Source organism: Oncorhynchus masou, unplaced genomic scaffold (assembly GCF_036934945.1).
Source record: "Oncorhynchus masou masou isolate Uvic2021 unplaced genomic scaffold, UVic_Omas_1.1 unplaced_scaffold_711, whole genome shotgun sequence".
In the NCBI taxonomy this organism is placed as follows: Eukaryota; Metazoa; Chordata; class Actinopteri; order Salmoniformes; family Salmonidae; genus Oncorhynchus; species Oncorhynchus masou.
The window spans coordinates 340582-367590 of record NW_027013576.1 but is presented as its reverse complement, the minus strand read 5'-3'; the positions used below and the strand labels follow the sequence as shown (position 1 = coordinate 367590).

At 46.0% G+C, this 27009-nt stretch overlaps 1 pseudogene; it reads right to left on the bottom strand.

Moving 5' to 3' along the window:
* LOC135537104 (IQ motif and SEC7 domain-containing protein 3-like) overlaps positions 1–25985 on the bottom strand; it is a 60326-nt pseudogene extending 34341 nt beyond the window's left edge.
* Positions 25986–27009: the final 1024 nt, after the last annotated feature.

Sequence of the window (27009 nt, the reverse complement as noted above, 5' to 3'; positions counted from 1 at the left end):
TTCAAACCCAAGTAGCTGCCTTTATCAGCAGTGAAAGGTATTTTTCTGGCGGGGGAGAGATCTGTAGTTCTGCTTGAGGTGAGGCTACAAAGTAAAAGATTGCACAACCAGTGTTCTCACACCTCCGTTTAAAAATGGATTTGCTTTAATTTGAGGTGTTGGAAAGAAGGTGTGATTGGCTGTGGACTTTGCCGCTCAGGGCTTGATCACACACACACACACACACACACACACACACACACACACACACACACACACACACACACACACACACACACACACACACACTGCCAATGGAACATCGTTTCAGAGAGAATGGAACGGAGGTATGAAATATTCACAACAGATTTCAAGTTCAATCTTCTCCACAGGCCTTAGCCTTGGGTAAAGCAGACCACAAGAGAGGAAGAGGGAGGAAAGGAAAAGAAAGCTGGGGGTAGCAGCTATTAAATATGTATGTCTGACATACAGCAAAGATCTTGACCGCAACACAAAACATCATGGGCCCGAGGGAGACCAACTGAGAGAAAAACAAATCACTGGACCGTACCATACGACCCACCACCATGGAACTACGTGGAGCAGCCCTCAGAATGTCCCTTCATAGTCCGTATTTATGGGGTGAGGTTTGGTTGCATTTAACAATGGTAACTGCAAAGGCACATAAAAATATTAACAACAAATAGATGGGAATCTAATGTACACCGTGAGCGATGCACTCGGTATATAGGCTTTGGCACAGGAGAGGCTAAAACAGCGATACTGCGCGGTGCCGTGCTTCCACGTTGGATAGATTTATTTTAAAACTATCATGGCGCCTGCCGTTTCAGATGGCAGGGATGACGCTCATTCACATCTCATTAAACAAAAGTGTCACCGTGCTATTTTTACACCGCAGCATGTAAAGCTCAACACTGATGCATGACAATGAGCGAATGAGAGACGGGGATTGAGAAGAGAGAAAGATAAAGAGGGAGACCAGAGAGGGGTAGAGAGAGAGAGAAAGAGAGGAAGAGAGATATTTTGGGAGGAGAGAGAGATAGAGAGGCCGCTAAAGAAAAAGTGAGCGAAAAGAGGTCGAGGAAGAGAGAGGCCTGGGGAAAGGGATTTGACTGTTCCTGGTTTGAGACTCTGCCTGCAACATCCTGACTGATATCTTGAGATGTTGCTTCTACATATCCACATAAATTTCCTTTCTCATGGTGCCATCTATTTTGTGAAGTGCACCAGTCTCCCCTGCAGCAAAGCACCCCCACAACATGATGCTGCCACCCCGGTGCTTTACGATTGGGATGGTGTTCTTCGGCTTGCAAGCCCTCCCCCTTTTTCCTCCAAACATAACGATGATCATTTTGGCCAAACAGTTATATTTTTGTTTCATCAGACCAGAGGACATTTCTCCAAAAAGTACAATCTTTGTCCCCATGTGCAGTTCAAACCGTAGTCTGGCTTTTTTATGGCGGTTTTGGAGCAGTGGCTTCTTCCTTGCTGAGCGGCCTTTAAGGTTATTTCGATATAGGACTCGTTTTACTGTGGATATAGATACTTTTGTACCCGTTTCCTCCAGCATCTTCACAAGGCCCTTTGCTGTTGTTCTGGGATTGATTTGCACTTTTCGCCCCAAAGTACGTTCATCTCTAGGAGACAGAACGCGTCTCCTTCCTGAGCGGTATGACGACTGTGTGGTCTCATGGTGTTTATACTTGCGTACTATTGTTTGTACAGATGAATGTGGTACCTTCAGGCGTTCGTAAATTGCTCCCAAAGATGAACCAGACTTGTGGAGGTCTACAATTTTTTTCTGAGTTCTTGGCTGATTTCTTTAGATTTTCCCATGATGTCAAGCAAAGAGGCACTGAGTTTGAAGGTAGGCCTTGGAATACATCCACAGGTACACCTCCAGTTGACTCAAAATATGTCAATTAGCCTATCAGAAGCTTCTAAAGCCATGGCATAATTTTCTGGAACTTTCCAAGCTGTTTAAAGGCACAGTCAACTTAGTGACTGTAAACTTCTGACCCACTGGAATTGTGATACAAGCTTGGTATGTGTTAAATGTATCGTAATTTCTTCTGTGGAACGACAGAGAGTTGGTTCTCTCTCTCACATATACAGTACACGTGTGCACACACACTAACACATACAGAGAACATCCTGTCCCCTTTGATCAGGAGGAGCAGGGCAGAGTGGTGGAGCCAAATACAGCAGGACGCACTGGCTTGTGACGCAAGGGGCCGCAGAGCCACACACACACACACACACACACACACACACACACACACAAGCAAGCCATAGACATGGCAGGACATAAAACAGAATCCAATCAGCTCAGTGAGAGGATGGAGAGACTGCCATCACACACACAAATCACACAGATGGGGAGAAGGGGGAGAGAGACAGAGGAGACATAAACAGGCAGGGACAGAAAACAGAAAGAAAGTTAAAAGGAGCAAAATATTAGAGTAATAAATTAGTAGAATGTGAGAACAACAGAATGTTCCTGTAGGAGAAGGAGACAAAGAGTCATAGAATTCAAGATAGAAGGGGACAGAACAACAGAAAGTTCCTGTAGGAGGAGACAAAGAGTCATAGAATTCAAGATAGAAAGGGACAGAACAACAGAATGTTCCTGTAGGAGACAGAGTCATAGAATTCAAGATAGAAAGAGACGGGAAATAAGTGTTGGTGTATGTACTGTTGATAAAGTATACTATTTGGCATTTCAGATTTGAATGTTGGAAGTGAATCACTCACTAATACAGCATTCTGCAAGTTGGACAAACATTGTAAATGCATGACTCATACAGCAGTATCCTCTTTCAGAAGGGCCCCATGGGAACAGCACACATCACATACTATAGGTGTCACGCCCTGACCTTAGAGAGACGTTTTATTTCTCTATTTGGTTAGGTCAGGGTGTGATGTGGGGTGGGCATTCTATGTTTTGTTTTTCTATGAATTTGTATTTCTATGTTTTGGCCGGGTGTGGTTCTCAATCAGGGACAGCTGTCTATCGTTGTGTCTGACTGGGAACCATACTTAGATAGCCCTTTTCCCTTTGTGAGAAGATAACTTTGTTTGTGGCACATAGCACTTGAGCTTCACGGTATTGTTTATTATTTTTGTCGGCGTCATCCTAATAAAAATGAATATGTGCGCTCATCACGCTGCGCTTTGGTCTACTTCATTCGACGGCCGTGACAATAGGACTGTATGTGCTTTTTCACATCAAGGTCAACACATGATGAAGTATCACAATCCTCTTGTTTTCAAACCAATTCACTGTTCCACTCAAAATTCCCTTCTATTCAAATTCAAAAATGCTCAGAATTTATTGGTATTCTCCTTACAATAGCAGGTCTTTCTGTGACAGGAGGGAAAGCAGGAGTATGGGTCTTTGACGTGAATTGTGGTGGCTTCTCTTTCCCTCTCATCGCTTCTCTCCCTCTCTGGAGACCCGAAAAAGCATTTGGGTGTATCGTCTCATCTGTATGTTTCAAGGACGTTCGCTCTTTCTTGCTGGCAGCGAGGTTAGGCCCATTTCTTGCTGGCAGGTGCGGTGAAAAGAAGTTGGGGAAACATTGTTAATCGGGTTGAGACAGAGCACGACGGGGGAAGGAGAGAGAGCGCAATGCTTGGCGAGATGACTGTACACTATTTCATTTTGTGGGGGGGGCACAAACTATGTTATCTCCACACACTCGCCAACACACACATACGCCAACCTCCCCCAAACTCAATCTCTCTTCACTGGTGAAATTGCTTTTCCAGGAAATGTTTCAGAGGTTTGTTTTCAGGGTGGGCAGGAATAAGTTAGGCCCATAGGTTGCGGTCGTCGTTGGAAGGTTTTGCTTTAAACTAACTATGAGCTTGGGAGTAGCGAGATGGGCAAGATGCTATCCCACGCCGAGGGGGATGAGAGGGTCGAAATTCAATTACGTTTCTCTGGGATGTGAAAGGTCTCTCTTCCAGAGCCAAGATCCCTTTCATGCTATAAACTCAGCATTCCATCTTAAATCTTTGTATTTATTTATTTATAAATTTACCAAAGTGGGCGGTTAAAGGCTAACACTCTGTTTTTCGGTGTCATGGAGACCGAACGAGGTCCTGGTGGATAGATGTAATCGAGAGAAGAATATGACCAAGCAGGCCGCAGTAGGATCTAACTAACGTGCGTTTCACTGTCGTCTGGGAGGATGTATTGGAGACTCAAAGGTTGTTCATTCGACACATTTAGTCAAAATGGTAGAGCAATAGCACCGCTGTGTCTTCTCATGATGACATACTGCCCTGTCATCAACAGGTCAGTAAAACCCTTCTTGGGCCTAAAGAAACTTCATAAACTTTCAGTGCCTCTCCCAAACCAATATGGCCACTGAAATTGCATTACTATCTGTCAGCCTGTCGGCAAGCCGTTGGTTTTCTCTATTCTATGTGAATAGCAATACAGAGCATGACGGTGCTGCTCTGTTTCGGGCCAACCACAACTGGGGATGACACATGTAAGCTATGACAAAGACATGAGTCCTACCCTCTCTCGCTCTCCTTCTCTCTCTCTCTCTCTCTCTCCCTCTCTCTCTTTCTCCCTCTCTCTCTCTCTCCCCCTCTCTCTCTTGCTCTCCTTCTCTCTCTCATTCTCTCTCTCTTTCTCCCTCTCTCTCTCTCGCTCTCCTTCTCTCTCTCCCTTTCTCCCTCCCCCTGTCTCTCTCTCTCCCTCTCTCTCTCTCTCACCCTCACCATCGCTCTCCCTCCCTCTCTCTCCCTCTGTCTCTCTCTCAGTTAACTATAACAGGGGATGAAGCGTGTGTAAAACATGACACACTTGTCAGAGAAATGACACGCTGTAGTAGGAGACTGACACGGCATAACACGCCAGTTTCACCAGGGAATGACTCAAAGTTAACGCTGTAGCTGCATGTCAGAGAAGCAGTGGCATATGGTAAACAATTGTGACAGATTAAACAGGAAAAGTAGGTGCCGTGGTTACCGTTTCCAAAGTGATTCCACTTACCAGGTCAACAGTGAATAGAGGTGAATTGATGTGAATTTGCGTGACTGTTTGGCAAATAATTCCACCTAAATCCCTGTGTCTGTTCCTTCCTGTTACAGATTGCCTTATCATTCATAATACAGTAAACTAACACAAAGCACGAGCAGAGAGCAGCTTAGCCGTGGGGTTGGCCGTCATCTGCAATATCTACTTCTGTCCCTAACCCCTGTCCCCCTGTCGCAAGGTGACCTCCCACGACAGACGCACTTTCCCTTCCTGCTTGCTGTCAAACACCAACGTGCGGACACTTCTCTCTCTTTGGTTCTCTCTCCCTCTCTTTCGGTCCCCATCTCCCTCTCTCACTCCCCTTGGCAACAGGAAAGGTGGGGCCCACTGTCACTGTCTCAGGCCGGCTCCTTCCCTCTGCTCCAAGCTGCAGCGCTGGTGATCGACAGCCAGGGTCTGCACAGAGCTGTCACGACAGGAACAGTGTATCTGGCCCTGAACAAGGCTGACCGTGTCACTGTAACCTTCACCCCAGGACATATTGCAGAGGAACACTCTTTACCTGCAGTACCTAAGGAGGGTGTTTACTGGGTAGGATGGTGTTGGATGTGGTTCTCCATCTCTTTCTATGTTTTCTTTCTATTAGTAATATCAGTGGCGAGAAGTGCCTGCTGAAATATACTATTTCTCTTGCTCGCCCATGCACACACACGCGCGCGCACACGCATGCACATGCACACACATGCGGCAGGCTCGTTTTCGGGTCCCTATGTCCTCACATCTGTCTCCCAGTGTGCACCATCATTCTACCCCCATTCTGAACACACACACGGGCTTTAGAATTAGTGAGATGAATATTTGCCCTTTGTTGCTGTAGCTACCGGTCTGGTGGGCAGACGGATAGAAGAGGGCACCAGATGCCCGTATTGGGCATTTCACTCATTATCTCAATGGAGCAGGCTGGCACAGTATGGCAGGACTGGCATAAGCAGTGTGAGGGGTGGGTACTGGGCATTAGCTCACTATGAACCATATTCATGAGTGTATTGCTGCCAAAACTAAATGTAATTAGTGGACTGACCCGCACAGACCAAACAGAACAGACGGCCAATGGACAGGACAATTGTCCATTTCCAGCTTGTGTTCTAACAGATAGAATCCAGTACATACATGTACATCCAGGGAGAGGACGTTAGAATCCAGTACATACATGTACATCCAGGGAGAGGAAGTTAGACTCCAGTACATACATGTACATCCAGGGAGAGGAGGTTAGAATCTAGTACACACATGTACATCCAGGGAGAGGAGGTTAGAATCCAGTACATACTTGTACATCCAGGGAGAGGAGGTTAGAATCCAGTACATACATGTACATCCAGGGAGAGGACGTTAGAATCCAGTTCACACATGTACATCCAGGGAGAGGACGTTAGAATCCAGTACACACATGTACATCCAGGGAGAGGACGTTAGAATCCAGGACACACATGTACATCCAGGGGAGGATGTTATAATCCAGTACATACATGTACACTATTCACACGACAACGAGACATCACACAGCAGGCAGGCTTAGGTTGTGCTATTGACTGGCCTGCATATTGGTGTTCTGGGACCCTAAAGACGATAGAATCTAATAGCATGGCAGACCATTAAAGAGAGGGAAAGAAAGAGAGAGAAAGAGAGAGGCATAAATAGACCGAGGGTAAAGAAAAAAAAGATTCCAAATATTCCAAATGAATAAGCATTCCAATTAAGTAGATATACCAATTGAAGGAATGCAAATGAGAACGTGCGTAAGTGTGAGGGTCTTCTGTGCCTCCAGGTAATCAAAAGGATCCCTGGCCACACAGTGTATAAGAGACAGGAAGTGGGCTTTAATCCGAATACAGGCTTCATGGTGGTAATGATTTCCACTTTGTTATTTTCAATGTGCGTCATCACTTCTACCAGGGGACCCAATTTACACTGAGAAATGGGAAACATTAAGGCAACTGTTTCTTTTTTTTCTTGCCTTTCGGACGCTCGGATTCAGAATGGTTATTATGGAGCAGTAAGCTACTGCTCTAACTTGAGGAAGGATTGAGGCACGGAGTCCTTTCCAATGCCACTTTCTAGAAGCAGTAAGGGGGAAGTGCCCTTAACTTCCAAACCTGAGGAAAGGGTTAGACTGAATACATCTCTGAGAGCCATAGGATATTATGTCTGCAGGACATGGAAGTGTTATTCAATTTGTTTTTTTAATGATTTCGCTATGCAGACCCAGTTCTGAAACATACCCATTAACGAATCCAAATGTATCATTACCCGACACACATCACCTTGGAGAAAGTACCAATTTGCCACAGTTCTTTGTGCCACATTATCAACCATCCATAATGACTAGGAGCCTACCACACTGACTGCACAGTAGTACAGTAAAGTGCCTGTGAGTTCCTGGCCTCTTTGCTCCACCACCAAAAAATATTGGAAGTCATTCACTTTCACTGCGCTCTCAGATCCTTTGGCGAGATGAAAGGCTTTATGCAGATGAAAGTTTGGATTCGCTCAACTGAAGCTTCACAAAAATAGCTTCTTCTTGTGGCCTAGGCCTGGGTATAACTAACTCTTCAGATTCAGAGTCCCAGCTCTGGAACGTCAAGCCCCAACGCATCCGACCAGCATGTTGACAAACTCGTCAAAACGACAGCGCTTTCATCAAATCTCCTCCTCTAAAACCTCCCTGCTTTGCTGCTACATAGGTAAGCCAGTAGAGTGATGACGGTAAAGGAGAGGAGCTGGACTCCAGAGACGGTGGATTCACCACTACAGTGACTGTACCACTGGTTGTATGGTGTTGGAAGGCTTATACACGACATGGCCTAAAGTATGTGAACATGCCTTCAAATGAGTTGATTTGGCTATTTCAGCTACACCCGTTGCTGACAGGTGTATAAAATAGAGCACACAGCCATGCAATCTCCATAGACAAAATTTTGCAGTAGAATGGCCCATACTGAAGAGCTCAGTGACTTTCAACATGGCACCGTCATAGGATGCCACCTTTCCAACAAGTTAGTTCATCAAATTTCTTCCCCGCTAGAGCTGCCCTGTTCAACTGTGAATTCATAGTCCCAAATACAAAGTTTGGTGGAGGAGGAATAATGGTCTGGGGCTGTTTTTCATGGTTGGGACCCCTTAGTTCCAGTGATGGGAAATCTTAACACTACAGCAAACAATGACATTCTCGATGATTCAGTGCTTCCACCTTTGTGGCAACAGTTTGGGGAAGGCTCTTTCCTGTTTCAGCATGACAATGCCCCCGTGCACAAAGCAAGGTCCATACAGAAATGGTTTGTCGAGATTGGTTCGTAAGAACTTAACTGGCCTGCACACATCCCTGACCTCAAGCCCATCGAACACCTTTGGGATGAATTGAAACACTGCGACTGCGAGCCAGGCCTAATCGCTCAACATCAGTGCCCAACCTCACTAATGCACTTGTGGCTGAATGGAAGCAAGTCCCCCTGCAGCAATGTTCCAACATTTAGTGGAAAGCCTTCGCCCGAAGAGTGGAGGCTGTTATAGCAGCAAAGGGGGACCAACTCCATAATAACGGCCATGATTATGGAATGAGATGTTCGAAGAGCATACTTTGCATACTTTTGACAAGGTAGTATATTTAGCCTAGTTATAACTTCACAAGCCCTGAATTCATTAAATTATTGCTATTTGAAACGCAGTGTATTTGACCTTTAATTCTACAACAATGCTTATTTAGAGAAAATATATCTCTAAATAAGAGAACATCTACATTCAAATGAAGATACTGTAAACGGTGCATTCGGAAAGTATTCAGATGCCTTGACTTTTTACAAAAAAAATTAAAAGCAGGTTTTCATCAAGGATCTCTCTGTACTTTGCTCCGTTCATCTTTCCCTCGATCCTGACGAGTCTCACAGTCCCTGCCGCTGAAAAACATCCCCACAGCATGATGCTGCCACCACCGGATTACAAAAAGAAAACCAGCCCCGTCGCGGACATCGACATCTTGCTCCCAGACAAATTAAATGACTTCTTTGCTCGCTTTGAGTACAATACAGTGCCACTGACACCGCCCGCTACCAAAGCCTGCGGCCTCTCCTTCACCATGGTCAACGCGAGTAAAACATTTCAACCTGTTAATCCTCGCAAGGCTGCCGGCCCAGAAGGTAGACCTAGCCCCGTCCTCAGGTAGTAAACCCAAAAATGGCTTTGTAAATAAAAGTATACCAGTGCCTGAGCCTACGAGTGACTAGAGAAGGCCAGCCAACCCTGGTATACAAAGTGCAGAGGTGCGTAAGGGTTTTGCAGTTTAAAATAAATCTCAAAGTGCCATGGTAAAGGATGTCAATTGATCTCAAACACTGAGCGGAAGCATTCGTATATAAAATATCCCCATAGTCTAGTAAAGACATAAATGTAGCTGATACTAGCCTCCTTCTGGCTTCAAAAGAAAAACAGGCTTTATTCCTTAAATAAAATCCCAATTTCAGCTTCAATTTTTTTGTAAGTTGTTGAATAGGCAATTTAAGAGAGAGGCCCAAGTTCCAAACTTCAATGCTGCAGACATTTTTTGGTACCCTGGACACAATCCTCTCTCTGCGCTCTATGGATAATTCCTTCCACCTCATGGCTTGGTTTTCGCTCTGTCATGCAGTGTTAACCATGGGACCTTACATTGACAGGTGTGTGCCTTTCCAAATCATGTCCAATCAATTGAATTTACCACAGGTGGACTCCAATCAAGTAGAAACTTCTCAAAGATGATCAATGGAAACAGGATGCACCTGAGCTCAATTTTGAGTGTCATAGCAAAGGGTCTGAATAATTGTGTTTTCGCTTTGTCATTATGGGGTATTGTGTGTAGATTGATGAGGAAACAACTAACTTAATCCATTTTGGAATAAGGCTGTAACAAAATGTGGACAAAGGGAAGGGGTCTGAAGACTTTCCCAATGCACTGTATATCGTGATCTGGCCATAACTTTTAGATATGATTCTTAGGCCACATTGCCCAGCACTAAATGTGTGAGCATGTTATGTGTGTGTTTGACTGTCAGTGTGCATGAGAGTGTAGAGTCCTGTGAGCGTGCATGGAGACAGTGCAAAACTGAAATACAAGAGTCAACTCAGATAGTCCTTGTTGGCAAAATATTTGTAGCTATTTTGCAGTTTTATGGTTTGGGGATAAAAGCTGTTCAGGAGCCTGTTGGTGTCAGACTTGATGCACCGGTACTGCTTGCTGTGTGGAAGCAGAGAGAACAGTCTATGGCTTGGCTGGCTGGAGACTTTCCGCTTTCACACCGCCTGATTTCGATGTCCGCACCACCCTCTGTAGGCCATGCAACCGAGGGCGGTGCTGTTGCCATACCAAGCAGTGATGCAGCCATTCAAGATGCTCTCAATGGTGCAGCTGTAGAACTGAGGGCCCATGCAAAACCTTTTCAACTTCCGGAGGGAAAGAAGCTCTCCACCCCTTCCACTGCAGCCCTGTCGATGTGGGTGGCGGCGTGCTCACCCCTGCCCCCCCTTTACTGTAGTCCACGATCAGCTACTTGGTTTTGCTGACGTTGAGGGAGAGGTTGTTGTCCCGGCACTGCCAGGCCACTGACCTCCTCCCTGTAGGCTGTCTAATCATCGTCGGTGATCAGGCCTGCCGCCGTCGTGTCGTCAGCAAACTTGATGATGGTGTTGGAGTCGTGCGTGACCTCGCAGTCGTGGGCAGAAATCAAATGGAGAGCAACGTGAAGAGCGCAGTTGGAATCGGATTACAGTGCTATGCAAAGACAGGGTATTCATCTTCCACAATGAGGATGTGTGTGGTGTGGTGACTGCCAAGCCATAAGTGAGGTCTTCTCACCATGAATGTACAATTACAATTCAGCTCAACTTATGAAAATGGCACATCGGGGAGGACAGTGTTGGAAAAAGTTTCAAATTGTCATACTTGAGTAAAAGTAAAGATACCTTAATAGAAAATGACTCTAGTAAAAGTAAAAGTCTAACAGTATTTGGTTTTAAATGTACTCAAGTATTAAAAGTGAATGTTATTGGTAAAATATACTTACGTATCAAAAGTAAAAGTATAAATCATTTAAAATTCCTTACTGTATATTAAGCAAACCAGACGGCACCACTTTTTACAAACAGCCAGGAGCCCTCTCCAACACTCAGACCCTCTCCAACACTCAGACATCATTTACAGATCAGACATCATTTACAGGAGCCCTCTCCAACACTCAGACATCATTTACAGATAGCCAGGAGCCCTCTCCAACACTCAGACATCATTTACAGATAGCCAGGAGCCCTCTCCAACACTCAGACATCATTTACAGATAGCCAGGAGCCCTCTCCAACACTCAGACATCATTTACAGATAGCCAGGAGCCCTCTCCAACACTCAGACATCATTTTACAGGAGCCCTCTCCAACACTCAGACATCATTTACAGAGGCCCTCTCCAACACTCAGACATCATTTACAGATCTCTCCAACACTCAGACATCATTTACAGATAGCCAGGAGCCCTCTCCAACACTCAGACATCATTTACAGATAGCCAGGAGCCCTCTCCAACACTCAGACATCATTTACAGATAGCCAGGAGCCCTCTCCAACACTGAGACATCATTTACAAATGAAGCATGTGTGTTTAGTGAGTCCGCCAGATCAGAGGCAGTAGGGATGACCAGGGATGTTTTCTTGAAGTGTGTGAATTAGACCATTTTCCTGTCCTGCTAAGCATTCAAAATGTAACGAGTACTTTTGGGTGTCAGAGAAAATGTATGGAGTAAAGAGTACATCATTTTCTTTAGGAATGTAGTGAAGTAAAAGTTGTCATAAATATAAATAGTGAAGTAAAGATAACCCCAAAAACTCCTTAAGTAGTACTTTAAAGTATGTTTACTTATGTACTTTACACCACTATGGGGAGCGAATGCATTCCATACAAGAGAAACATTGTAATGTTTGAGAGTCAAAATAATTTTGCATCAACAGGGTTTTAAAGATTTTAAATAATTGGGAATGTGGTATAACCCTGGGGAATGTAAAGAGCGAGGCAAAGGCTGATTGGTTGAAGCCTTTGTAAAATAGGAGCAGAGGGCATTCTGATAGGCTGAGGGGACACAGAATTTGAATGAAAGCCAGTAGTGATTGGATGAGGAGCAGACTCGTGGACAGAGAGTAGATATGAAGGGCAAATGATGCAGATGTCTCCATGACTTGCTGCTGGCTCAGCAACTTCTACAGTGACACACACATGCAAACAAGCACACACACACACTCTCTGGTCCACTCAAAGTCTCCATCTATTATGGACAGCCTGTGGATGGAACCACTGCTGTGTCTGCCCGTCTCTCTGCTGCGCCCTGTTTCCATGACAACAGCACAGCAAGCCAGCAAGGTCACTTTCTCCAGCTGAGGCAGTGCACAAAGTCACTCCAAGGCAACAGCACGCAAGAGAGGGATGGGGAGAGAGGGAGGGAGGGAGAGAGAGAAAGGGAGGGAAAGAGAGAGCAGAGGAGGTGACAGGAACTTTGATAGAGTGTGATTAAGAGAGAACACATGTGAAATCTAATTCCCTGGTGTGAGTGTGACGTGAATGTGCGTATGTGCACATGTGTGTGTATGTGCACGTGTGTGCGTGCGTGCACGTGCGTGTGCATGAGTGCGTGTGTGTGTGTGAGTGCGTGTGTGTGTGTGTGTGTGCGTATGTGCATGTGTGTGTGTGCGTGACTATATGGTACTAAGGTAGGGGGTCCATCAGTGTGAGGACGAAAGCAGTGAGAGACGATCCTCCAATATCTCCTCAGCCGTCACACATTTGGTTCGCCCCGGGAAAAGAGAGTGAGAAAACTGCAGGGGGGCCAACACATCCCAAAGACAAGCCCCATAACAAACGAGCTCTCCAAACTTCCCAGCATGCCCCTGAACGTCCTACAGCAACACCATCAACCACATACCACTTTCCCCCCGGTGCCCCAATGCATCATGGTCTCTGTAGTCTGCCAACCCCCCACAGTAAAACCCTATCCGTCACGGTGCTAGACACAAGAGTGTGACCGTGAAGTAGAGTTTCCGCTGCTCTCTCTCCTTTTTCCCAGAGTCACATTTACATTCAGCGGCAGACAGCATGGCTAATTAGGGGAGTTTATTAATATGATCAATTGACAACGGAAAACGGCACCTACACAGCTGTCTACCTGCGCAAGTGGCAGACGAAGATGAATGTGATTAATGACGTTCCATACATTTCCTCAACAAATCAGGTGATTAGATCAACTAGCGATGCTAATCATAGCCTATTGTTATGTGGGGTGTGACATCGCCGCATATGCTTTTGGAGGGAAAATTGCCTAAAAGAGTTTTCCATCCATCAGCTGGATATATTTAGGTAATGATGTTCCCAAGTTCCGTCTGTCCAGACCCTCGTTTCAAGGAAACCATATGCCTGGCCAGGTGCCTAGCCTTCCCTACATTCCTCTTCCTCTCTCTCTCAACGCTCTCCACATAGAACTTGGGGAGAGGCTGAGTGGTGGCATGCGAGCTTAGAGCCTTGATTAGATTAGGAGTTCAGAGCTCAGAGTTCAGGATCAACTAGTTGAGTGGCTATCAATGTGAGCGAGAGAGAGAGAGAGAGAGAGGGAGAGAGTAGAGTAGAGAGAGAATAGAGAGACAGAGAGTAGAGTAGCGAGAGAGTAGAGAGAGAGAGAGGAAGAGAGAGAGAGTAGTAGAGAGAGAAAGAGAGTAGAGTAGAGAGAGACAGGGAGAGAGTAGAGTAGAGAGAGAGAGACAGGGAGAGAGTAGAGTAGAGAGAGTGACAGGGGGAGAGTAGAGTAGAGAGAGAGAGAGAGAGAGAGAGTAGAGTAGAGAGAAAGAGAAGAGTACAGGGGGAGAGTAGAGTAGAGAGAGAGAGAGAGAGTAGAGGAGAGAGTAGAGTAGAGAGAGAGAGTAGAGTAGAGTAGAGAGAGAGTAGAGTAGAGAGAGAGAGTAGAGTAGAGTAGAGAGAGAGACAGGGGGAGAGTAGAGTAGAGTAGAGAGAGAGAGACAGGGAGAGAGTAGAGTAGAGTAGAGAGAGAGAGAGAGAGTAGAGAGAGAGAGAGAGGGTAGAGTAGAGTGAGAGAGAGAGAGGGGGAGAGTAGAGAGAGAGACAGGGGGAGAGTAGAGTAGAGTAGAAAGAGACAGGGAGAGAGTAGAGTAGAGTAGAGAGAGAGAGAGCGAGAGAGAGAGGAGAGTAGAGAGAGAGAGACAGGGGGAGAGTAGAGTAGAGTAGAGAGAGCGAGAGACAGGGAGAGAGTAGAGTAGAGAGAGAGAGAGGGAGAGAGTAGAGAGAGAGAGAGAGACAGGGGGAGAGTAGAGTAGAGAGAGAGAGAGGGTAGAGTAGAGTGAGAGAGAGGGGAGGAGAGTAGAGAGAGAGAGAGACAGGGGGAGAGTAGAGTAGAGTAGAGAGAGAGAGAGAGAGAGAGGGGAGAGTAGAGAGAGAGAGAGAGAGAGGGGAGAGTAGAGTAGAGTAGAGAGAGAGACAGGGGAGAGTGGAGTAGAGTAGAGAGAGAGAGACTAGAGAGAGAGGAAGAATAGAGAGAGAAAGAGAGAGAGCAGAGGTCACGATCAGATGAGCTCCTGCATTTTTCAGCATTTTCTTTAAAAAACAACAGAAACCTGAAAACACCATCCAACCTGGAACTGAGTGAGTAATGTTTAGTCTGAAACTATATTTTATCTCCAAAAGCCAAGAAGAAAAATACACAACATTACTTTATAAGGACTGAATTCTAACATAATTCTGTCAAGCTTGATACAGCTTCAACTAGCACTGACTTGTCAAGTGAGAGGTGTCAAAGCCCATTAGCCCAACAATGGCAGGAGAGTCACACAGTCTACCCCAACCAAATGGAGAGGCCTTAGAAGCTCCCTCCCACTGTTCAGAGGTAATTAAAATACAGTACCCTGTGCATGTAAAGAATGATAAAGCAAGAAAAGATTACAAAATGAAGCTCCTTATGGAAAATCAAGAGACACTTTTTGCTGACTATTACAAAAATGGGAACATCAGCAACCTTATCTTCCACACAAACCATCCCCTGGCATGGCACAGTGCTATATTAGCACACTACCCCTTTGTTAAGAGAGGGGGGGTTAACGAGGGGTGGAAACTCAGAATACTTGATAACGAGGACTCTTAAGTCAGGTAATATAAATATCTATAAGTCCGGAACAGTAATGGTACAGGGTAACCCCAAACAGTTTCAGCTGGACTTTCACCTAATCAAAGAATTAGCCCAGCAGGAGAAGCTCTCCCTTGATAAAGATACCCCCACCCACGAGCGGGTCAGACCAGACCTCTACATTATGTAACCCCACAGACGAGCAACCCCCAGCAGAGTCAACCTCCCAGCACAGATTACCACTCCCTCATTGAAATGAAGGACAAATTCACCCAGCTGGAGGTAAGGCAGGTGGAGCTGGAACAGCAGGTGATTACACTTCAGTCAGCACAGACCCAGACAACAGTCCAGCAAAACAACACCCCCTTAACCAGACCCAGAATGCTGGAGGTGGAGAGAGACATATCTGCACTCTGGACAGTGGTGAGACAACTTCAACAGGAGAAAGAGCAGGACCAGGAGAAGAACAGAGCACTCGAGGAGAGGATCAGACTGCTGGTGGAGGAGAGGTTGAGGGGGATGGAGGAGAGGGTGAAGGGGACGGAGGAGAGGTTGAGGGGAACGGCGTGTGACAGAGAACAACCCACTAGAGAGGTGGCCACCCCCACAGAGAAGCTAACAGAACAGCCCACCTCAGCACCCGACAAAAGTCTCGACACCACAGCAGAACAGTCCACACCAGACCCTGACCATAGAGTCGACATCACAGCAGAACAGACAAATGAAGAACCCCAAGCCCAGCGGCTCTCACCCCCTCTGAGCACCCCCATGTCAGCCACCCTGATAGCCCTTCTGACAACCCCCCCCCCCCCACACCCACTGAGGACAAACACAAGACACAGATTGTACTACTTATGGACTCAAATGGGAAATATATAGAAGAAAAAAAACTTTTTCCCAAACACAGTGTGTCTAAACTCTGGTGTCCAAACACCCAGCGCGCCCTCAACCTTCTGTCTGAGGACCAACTAGGCTCACCCAGCCACATAATAATACACACAGGCACAAACGACCTAAGAGCACAGCAGGAAAGGGTGGCCACAGCACTGAAGGGAGTGATTGAAAAGGCTTCTTCTACTTTCCCCAACGCACAAGGGGTTATCTCCACCCTGCTACCACGAAAAGACTTCCACCCTGCCACAATACAGCGGGTAAACGCAAGTATTTCCCGTGACTGTGCCTCAAAACCAAATGTTTTCCTGGCCCACCACTCCACCCTGGACATGAACAGCCTCTATGACCAGGTCCATCTCTACAAGGCAGCAGTGCCGGAACCCTAAAGGACATCGCTCTCAAACGTATCCCCAACACTTCACACAGGAGCAACAGATCAATAGACACCCCACCCAGACCAGCAAGTCACTCTCCCAGACCTGCGGGACCCTCCCCTGGACCTACACATAGAGGACCCACGCCAAGAGGAATTACATCCAGACCACAGCACACCCAGACACATCCACACCCCCACCCCAACCAATCAATACCCCCCCACGTCAACCATGCTCACACCCCATTTAGGCCCCCTCAGATCAGACCTATGCCACTCCTGCCCACCCCATGCACCCCACCCCCGCAAAGAGGGCCTCAACATGGAAGCCACACCGATCCTCGACTTCGAGTATAGTAGAGAGAGAGAGAGGGAGACAGGGAGAGAGTAGAGTAGAGAGAGAGAGAGATGGGGGATAAGGGAGCAACAGAAGTGAACAGAAAGAGAAAGGGCAAGAGAGAAATCTAGTTGAAGAGAAGTGAGCAACTGATTCCAATGTTTATAGCGTAGCTTGTACCTCTCTGATGTGATGTGTGACGGGGTTCTATACTGTGTGATCGTTATCCTGGATCAAGAGGTGTTGACTTCACCTCGGCCTGACCTGCTTGGAGAACACAAGCATCCACTAATCGACATGACACCCTGAGCCCCGAGAGCTGTGCACCCATCTGCAGCACAACTTCTACCGGTAAACACACACAGAGAAGGGGGGAATGAGAGAGAAGGAATGAAGGAGAGAGGGAATGAGGTAGAAAGAGAGAGAAAGACAGAGAGGATAGAGAGAGAGGGGGAGAGAGAGAGAGTTGGTGGGAGAAACCGGGATATAAAGGACGACAGAGAGAGAGGGAGGGGGAGAGAAGAGAGAAAGAAAGTGGGGGAATGAGAGAGAGGAAAAGAGAGAAGCAAGAAAGTGAAAGAGAGAGAGGAAAAGCCAACTGACTATTTATAAACTATTTGAGAGACAGAGAGTTATTTTGGCATCTTCTTACCAATGTCCTTAACCCTCATGTGAAGGCACTGAGCTGAATATATTTTATTTTTTATTTCACCTTTATTTAACCAGGTCGGCTAGTTGAGAACAAGTTCTCATTTGCAACTGCGACCTGGCCAAGATAAAGCATAGCAGTGTGAACAGACAACAACACAGAGTTACACATGGAGTAAACAATAAACAAGTCAATAACATAGTAGAAGAAAAAACAATCTATATACATTGTGTGCAAAAGGCATGAGGAGGTAGGCAATAAATAGGCCATAGGAGTGAATAATTACAATTTAGCAGATTAACACTGGAGTGATAAATGATCAGATGAACATGTGCAGGTAGAGATACTGGTGTGCAAAAGAGCAGAAAAGTAAATAAAATAAAAACAGTATGGGGATGAGGTAGGTAAATTGGGTGGGCTATATACCGATGGACTATGTATAGCTGCAGTGATCGGTTAGCTGCTCAGATAGCAGATGTTTAAAGTTGGTGAGGGAGATAAAAGTCTCCAACTTCAGCGATTTTTGCAATTCGTTCCAGTCGCAGGCAGCAGAGAACTGGAAGGAAAGGCGGTCAAATGAGGTGTTGGCTTTAGGGATGATCAGTGAGATACAGCTGCTGGAGTGCGTGCTACGGGTGGGTGTTGCCATCGTGACCAGTGAACTGAGATAAGGCGGAGCTTTACCTAGCATGGACTTGTAGATGACCTGGAGCCAGTGGGTCTGGCGACGAACATGTAGCGAGGGCCAGCCGACGAGAGCACACAGGTCGCAGTGGTGGGTGGTATAAGGTGCTTTAGTAAAAAAACGGATGGCACTGTGATAAACTGCATCCAATTTGCTGAGTAGAGTGCTGGAAGGTATTTTGTAGATGACATTGCCGAAGTCGAGGATCGGTAGGATAGTCAGTTTTACTAGGGTAAGTTTGGCGGCATGAGTGAAGGAGGCTTTGTTGCGAAATAGAAAGCCGAATCTAGATTTGATTTTGGATTGGAGAGTCTGGAAGGAGAGTTTGCAGTCTAGCAAAAATGCATCGACTTATAAGTAAAATTCAAAACATTTCTTTAATTGCCATATATGAAATGCATTAACCATTTTTGATTTAAAATCTAAACAGACCCCCCCCAAAAAAGATCATGATGATTAATTCCGTCTCAGACGAGCCAGGTCATTACGGCAGATTGTGCAAGCTAATTAGCATAGCGCTTCTCGTTAAGGTGTGTCTGTTGCTCTCGTCTCGGGAAACAGTTGGAGGAAACAGGACTAATTGAGACGAATCAGCTAACATTCACTCCGCCCTGTGAAAAAGACCTCTTACGAGACCTCGCTCTGACCCCACCTCCACCTCGCTTGCCATTGGTCAGGCGAAGTCGGAATCTGCACTACCATTGGTTAGGGTGTCAGTATCTGCGCAGTACTTGTTCCGATTAGCCCACTGTGACCATTGTGTCACTGAGAAGTACAGTAAATGTACCGTCACCACACCAGGAAGGAGATTTGAACGTGCTGTACACAAGACACATCTATAACTGATCTGAAAACACCTATAACCCCGGCAAGTGTATACTGCTGCTGTAACCCATCTACTACTGTGACCCATCTACTACTGTAACCCATCTACTACTGTAACCCATCTACTACTATAACCCATCTGCTGCTGTAACCCATCTACTACTATAACCCATCTGCTGCTGTAACCCATCTACTACTGTAACCCATCTACTACTGTAACCCATCTACTACTGTAACCCATCTACTACTGTAACCCATCTACTACTGTAACCCATCTACTACTATAACCATCTACTACTGTAACCCATCTACTACTGTAACCCATCTACTACTGTAACCCATCTACTACTATAACCCATCTACTACTGTAACCCATCTACTACTGTAACCCATCTAACCCATCTACTACTGTAACCCATCTACTACTGTAACCCATCTACTACTGTAACCCATCTACTACTGTAACCCATCTACTACTGTAACCCATCTACTACTGTAACCCATCTACTACTGTAACCCATCTACTACTGTAACCCATCTAACTGTAACCCATCTACTACTGTAACCCATCTACTACTGTAACCCATCTACTACTGTAACCCATCTACTACTGTAACCCATCTACTACTGTAACCCATCTAACCCATCTACTACTGTAACCCATCTACTACTGCAACACATATACTACTGCAACACATCTACTGTAGAGCGAATGGGAAGGTACGGCTCTGCAGAAAAATAAAATAACATAGAAAAATAAATCAAACGAACAGATTCCAGTGCCGTTTGTCAGTTGACGTGTTAGCTCATGCTGTTTTTAAGAGCTTGCATATCAGAAGTGTTGATTGACTCACACCCCCCGCCCTCCCGCCTCCCCAATCATGCCCTCGTTCATAGATCATTAGATCTGACTGCGTAACTGTTGACACTTATTCCCCCACCCTAGTGCATGCTGGTAGGACAAGAGTGACAGGCTCACAAGTTGAGAACACTTGTGGAACACTTGGGATTAAACTCATTTATGTAGTGTGTGTGAGAGAGGGCGGTCTTCAGTTCCACTTTGGTCACAGCCTGTCTGACTCAGCAGAACCAGAAGTATAACGCTCTTCTTATTAGGATGACCATTAAATGAAAGAAAGGATGCGCCATCTTGTGACCCGGCAATGAACAGAAGGACTCTCCAGGACCCGAAATAGCAAAATAGAGATTGCGCGGACAGAAATCACTTCAAATGAGTAGACTGGAGCTGTCCAAAACTCACACGTCAGTGAGTTTGCCTTTTCCAAAGTGACCTGTTGGTGTTGAGGGAAGCTCGGTCTCGTTCCACGGCTGCCACAGCGGTGAAAACAAAATATCAACCATTGCAATTTGCAGTGGTGTAAAGTAAAACATACTTTAAAGTACTACTTAAGGAGTTTTTTGGGGTATCTGTACTTTATTATTCATATTTTTGACAACTTTTACTTTACTTCACTACATTCCTAATGAAAATTATGTACTTTTTACTTCATAAATTTTCCTGACACCCAAAAGTACTTGTTACATTTTGAATGCTTAGCAGGACAGGAAAATGGTCTAATTCACACACTTATCAAGGGAACATCCCTGGTCATCCCTACAGCGTCTGATCTGGCAGAATCACTAAACACATGCTTTGTTTGTAAATGATGTTGGAGTGTACCCCTGGCTATCCGTAAAAAAATGTTTTTTAAATGGAGGTGTGTGGATTGCTTAATATAAGGAATTTGAAATTATTTATACTTTTACTTTTACTTTTGATAGTTAAGTATATTTGATCAATTACATTTACTTTTGATACTTAAGTATATTTAAAACCAAATACTTTTAGACTTTTACTCAAATAGTATTTTACTGGGTGACTTTCAATTTTACTTGAGTCATTTTCTATTAAGATATCTTTACTTTTACTCAAGTATCACAATTGGGTACTTTGTACACCACTAGCAATTTGTCTCTCCATGTGTTTCTGTGTCTGTGAAAAACAGCTTCAGTCCTCCCCAGAGTGAAGATATGGCAGTGCAGAACAGGCTAGGAGACGCCTTTCATATGGAAATGAGGCCTTGTTTTGGTGGGCAGATCTTGCAGCGCTTCAATCACAGAAGACAGGAACAAACTCACATTTATTTCAGGAAGCAGCTTTTTGTGGATATGCCTTAACAAGGAGAGTGAAGGCGGCTTGGCCTTGTGTCAAAACAACGGTGGATGCAACGCTAGGCTAAAATAGCATGACGCTTGGCTAAAATAGCATGACGCTTGGCTAAAATAGCATAAATGTAAATGTAAATGTAATGCTCGGCTAAAATAGCATGACGCTAGGCTAAAATAGCATGACGCTAGGCTAAAATAGCATGATGCTAGGCTAATTCATCAATGAGAAGTGTCACTCCTTTATCAGTGAGCCTTAGCCTAGATGCCCATGGCAGATATTAGCTGTTGGGTATTTGTTGAAGAATGTTAAACATCTGTGTCATGGGTACGACAGTGCACACAGACACACACACAGACACACTCACAAACACACAAAGACAGGGAGCTCTATGTTCTGATCACTACTAAGCCAAAAGCATGCAATAACATGGTAATAGCAATTCTCCACATGAACACGAATGCATTGCATGTGTCAGTGGATGGCTAACCAGTTGCCTTGCCCTAGTGGCAGACCCTGAACCTCTCAATGAGACTTGGCTGGATTATGACACTGGTTCAGTGGATGGCTAACCAGTTGCCTTGCCCTAGTGGCAGACCCTGAACCTCTCAATGAGACTGACACTGGTTCAGTGGATTATGACACTGGATTTGACAGTGGATGGCTAACCAGTTGCCTTGCCCTAGTGGCAGACCCTGAACCTCTCAATGAGACTTGGCTGGATTATGACACTGGTTCAGTGGATGGCTAACCAGTTGCCTTGCCCTAGTGGCAGACCCTGAACCTCTCAATGAGACTTGGCTGGATTATGACACTGGTTCAGTGGATGGCTAACCAGTTGCCTTGCCCTAGTGGCAGACCCTGAACCTCTCAATGAGACTTGGCTGGATTATGACACTGGTTCAGTGGATGGCTAACCAGTTGCCTTGCCCTAGTGGCAGACCCTGAACCTCTCAATGAGACTTGGCTGGATTATGACACTGGTTCAGTGGATGGCTAACCAGTTGCCTTGCCCTAGTGGCAGACCCTGAACCTCTCAATGAGACTTGGCTGGATTATGACACTGGTTCAGTGGATGGCTAACCAGTTGCCTTGCCCTAGTGGCAGACCCTGAACCTCTCAATGAGACTTGGCTGGGTTATGACACTGGTTCAGTGGATGGCTAACCAGTTGCCTTGCCCTAGTGGCAGACCCTGAACCTCTCAATGAGACTTGGCTGGATTATGACACTGGTTCAGTGGATGGCTAACCAGTTGCCTTGCCCTAGTGGCAGACCCTGAACCTCTCAATGAGACTTGGCTGGATTATGACACTGGTTCAGTGGATGGCTAACCAGTTGCCTTGCCCTAGTGGCAGACCCTGAACCTCTCAATGAGACTTGGCTGGATTATGACACTGGTTCAGTGGATGGCTAACCAGTTGCCTTGCCCTAGTGGCAGACCCTGAACCTCTCAATGAGACTTGGCTGGATTATGACACTGGTTCAGTGGATGGCTAACCAGTTGCCTTGCCCTAGTGGCAGACCCTGAACCTCTCAATGAGACTTGGCTGGATTATGACACTGGTTCAGTGGATGGCTAACCAGTTGCCTTGCCCTAGTGGCAGACCCTGAACCTCTCAATGAGACTTGGCTGGGTTATGACACTGGTTCTGGCAGACCCTGAACCTCTCAATGATGGCTGGATTATGACACTGGTTCAGTGGATGGCTAACCAGTTGCCTTGCCCTAGTGGCAGACCCTGAACCTCTCAATGAGACTTGGCTGGATTATGACACTGGTTCAGTGGATGGCTAACCAGTTGCCTTGCCCTAGTGGCAGACCCTGAACCTCTCAATGAGACTTGGCTGGATTATGACACTGGTTCAGTGGATGGCTAACCAGAACCTTCAATGAGACTTGCCCTGGTTAGTGGATGGCAGACCCTGAATCAATGAGGTTATGACACTGGTTATGACATTGTAATACTTCAGTTTTTACATTGTTATTACACAGTAAGTACATTGAGGTGGCGGTGGGAGCGACAGGTCTGAATGGGTGGAAGTGGTGTGGGTGAGAATGGAGGCTCGTGGGTGTGATCTCATGTCGTGAGGTATAAACGTATGGTGATCAACACTTCACTGACAAAACACTGAAGTCCAAAGAAAAATGTAACAACAAACAGAATAGAAAAGAGACTTTCAGAGAAATAGGCTAAAAAAGAAGCAACAAAACCTGGCAACCCACAAACCACTTTGAGAGATCTCCGTTTGAAGTGGTTTGCTTTGGGGGTATTTTCATGGTTGTTTTTGTGGTGTCCATTCTGTTTGTGCTCTGCTTAATGGTCCCTGAGCCCAAAGGAATCGCACGCCGCACCGCAGCCAAGCCACTTCTATCAGTTCAATCCACTGAACTCTGATTGATTGTTTTTGTCTGTCTTTTTTCCCTCCAATTTCCCTGCCTGCCTTTGATGAAAGTCACCTGAATTCATCTTAACTTGTGCTTCTGAACGGTCTCTTTATACTCAAAAATAAGGTGTTGTGGCTGGTTAGGTGACAGTCGCTGACTGGAGGGGACTTTTGAGAGTAGTTTCCCAGGAAAACCAGACTTTTATCTGATAAATAGTTTTCCGTTTGCCCCACTGGTGCAAAGACGATTGCTCTCTCTCTCTCTCTCTCTCTCTCTCTCTCTCTCTCTCTCTCTCTCTCTCTCTCTCTCTCTCTCTCTCTCTCTCTCTCTCTCTCTCTCTCTCTCTCTCTCTCTCTCTCTCTCTCTCTCTCTCTCTCTCTCTCTCTCTCTCTCTCTCTCTCTCTCTCTCTCTCTCTCTCTCTCTCTCTCTCTCTCTCTCTCTCTCTCTCTCTCTCTCTCTCTCTCTCTCTCTCTCTCTCTCTCTCTCTCTCTCTCTCTCTCTCAATCACCCAGGGCCTCGTGGTGGTTAAAGTGGGATTTAGAGGATGAGCGTTGGAGCTTTTGTTCCAGCAATGCTTTATTGTATCCAGCACCACAGGGTTGGTGGAATCCAGCATCAACACAAGCTTTGCTTTGCCAGGCTTTTTTCCACTTTTTTCCCACCATCCAGCAGAAATGTACAGATTCTTAGCAGCAATCGTCCAGGCTGGATGGCTTAATTACTATTGACGTTCCACTGGCAGTTGTGGTAATTTGCAGAGTGGTCCGCCGGCAGTGGGTTCGGATAAACAGAGCGATGCCGAGTGGCCAAACAAAGACTTGGTGCGTCTCGTTTTGTTTGAGGCAGAAAAATAATGACTCCGTGAACTGCAGGAGCTACTGTTGTATATAGACTGATCAACATCCATCATGTCTACATGGAGACGGGTTGAGGAGAAAGACAAGGAGGCAGAGATAAAGCATTTTGAAACGGCTGACTCTCCTCAGATACCAGGAGTATGCAGTAGTTGAGTATAAGTCCATCACAGCACCATTCCTGACTGCTTACCTCATTCCCTGATAACACTGTGTGCTCGGTGGAGATATTAAAATCTCATATTATCCTCATCCTGCCTTTATCACTAAGCCCTGGGCCGTGCTCCTATTGTTTCCTATGGCAGTGCTTTGGATGAGTTGACCAGCGTCCAGGAAATAGGATCTCTCTCTGATTGATTTGGAGATTACCATTGTGTTCCCATATCTTGATCGCCTCTCCTGGAGCTGAGATTGATTCGGTCTTAATTTTTTTTCAACACTCAAAACCGCAAATAAAGTGACAAGCTGCATTTGTAGTGAATAGTAACTCCCTCTCTGTCTACCTGGCCACTATTTAAAGATGTGTAGGAGGTTCTCTCTCTTACGTCTCTTGACGACATCACAGTGGGGAAACGAAAGCACTGAGCCGGGATTGGCCGACGATAGTCAGGGACCCCCAAAGGACTTACAACCACTTCAAGACGGAGGAAACTGGGGCAATTGTGTTGTCTTACAGTAGCACCACCACCACCAGGAAAACAGTTAGAAGCAAAGGTGACTACAATCAACAACAACAACGAATATGGTGCTGGGTGAAAAGGGAGGCAGCCATCTTACCTGGGGACACAGGCCGAGGACTCCCCCTCGGGGGCCTCTGGGGCCGGGCAGCAGAACTGGTGCAGCACAGTCTGGTTCCTGGGAGATACGAGGGAGAGAAAGGGGAGGGAAAGGACATTAGCGAGGCAGGAGGAATAGTAAGGAGTTTGTTTGAAATTGAATTACTAGAACTGGCATCATCCATATTGAGGGAACCCAAGAGGGTAGAGACAAATCCCTATGGTCTGGGGGGCTTTATCCCTGTTTTAGTAATATTTCTATGGCTTTAACTAATACATGCAATGGAACTGTAACGGAGGTTTCTTTCTCATGTACATACTGTTGAAATGACACTGTTTAAAATGCATTGTAATACAAATACTGTGTTTTACTGTATGGAAGGGGGTTGGAGTATTGCATCGATGAGGAGAGAGTGTTCGTTGGTTCAGCAAACAACCGAGCTAAGCGTGAAAGGAGATGTCCCTTTCACTTTAGCCCCCAAAAAAAGAGCTGCTTCCATTTTGCCCTCTCAACACTAGGTTCACTTCATTTATTGGACATTGTGACACAAAATAGCCTTTTTTACAACTTAATCAACCTCCTGTTGACCTGGCTTACATGGCTGCCGGGCCGTGGTGGCTCGCTTTCCCCCTGCTGGCAGCTGTGGGGCTTGCAGGTACCGAGGAGCGGTCGGACATGTCCAGACGTGTGGTGAACGGGCCAAAGGGCTGGAGGAGGGCCAGACTCTCACAGTGCAGTGAGAGGGAAGAGAGATGGCAGATGTCCCCGACCACGGGCTGCTTGGAGTGGGGCACGTGGCTGCCTCTCCACCTTCTAACCCTCCCCACCTCCACCCATCCTGCCTCCATATAGCCTAGCCAGAGAACATTGGCTAGCATAATGCCATGTGGGGCTCAGCTGGTTAGAGCGTAGAGCTAGCAATGCCAAGGTTGTGGGTTCAGTTCCCGCAGGAAGCACAGTATACTGCTGTCTATCCATCCCTGAGACTGTGTGGTCTCCCACTCCACTCTCCTCTCCCTCTCTCCCCTTGTTCTCCAGCCCAGTCCCACAGACTCTCCATCCCTCCTTCCATCCCCGTGTCCCTGAGAGCCAGAGAGGCATGGTCTGATATGCAGGATGAAGAATTAAATAAATTACTATAACAAAAAAAAGCAGCAGCATTCTCCCATCTCTCTTCTGCCTGGACACGGGACGTGGAGGCAGAGAGCGAGTCCATTTACAGAGCCCAATCCTTTGCTTTGTCCTCTAACTCTCCATATCTCTCTCTCTGTGCCTTTCCATCTCAGTCTCTATTCCCCCTCTCTATCCCTCTCCATCAACCTCTCTAAGGAACGACATTCCCTTGGCTTCCTCTCAGGATCGGTACATGGGGAACAGGAGATCTGGAGACTGGGTAGCTCCTTCAAGGACAGCATTCACTCACCTGTGAGTGGAGAGTGGCCACCTTAGAAAAAGAATGACTAGAATAAAAATATCAATGATATTTATGTGGTAGAGACACACTGTTCTCTTCACTATACCCAAACCCACTACTCATGATGGAAGGTAATGCCTGTCTGTCGGAAAGACGCAATGTTTAGAGTCCAGAGTCCATCATGAACTGTCTGATACTTATCATAAGATAACAAATTGAGAGGACAGAGAGAAAGAGAGAGAGGGTTGAGGAACGGGGTGAACAAAGAGGCTAAGAAAAAGAGGGTGTGATAAAGAGAGAAATGCAGTGATAAAGAGAGAGATACATGGAGATAATTAGAGCGATAGTGAGAGAATGGTGGCTGGAGATGGTGAGATAGAGAATTCATAAAATGAGAGTGAGAGAGAGATATAGAGAGTGAGGGGGAGAGAGAGAGAGAGATATGTGCTCACATACCA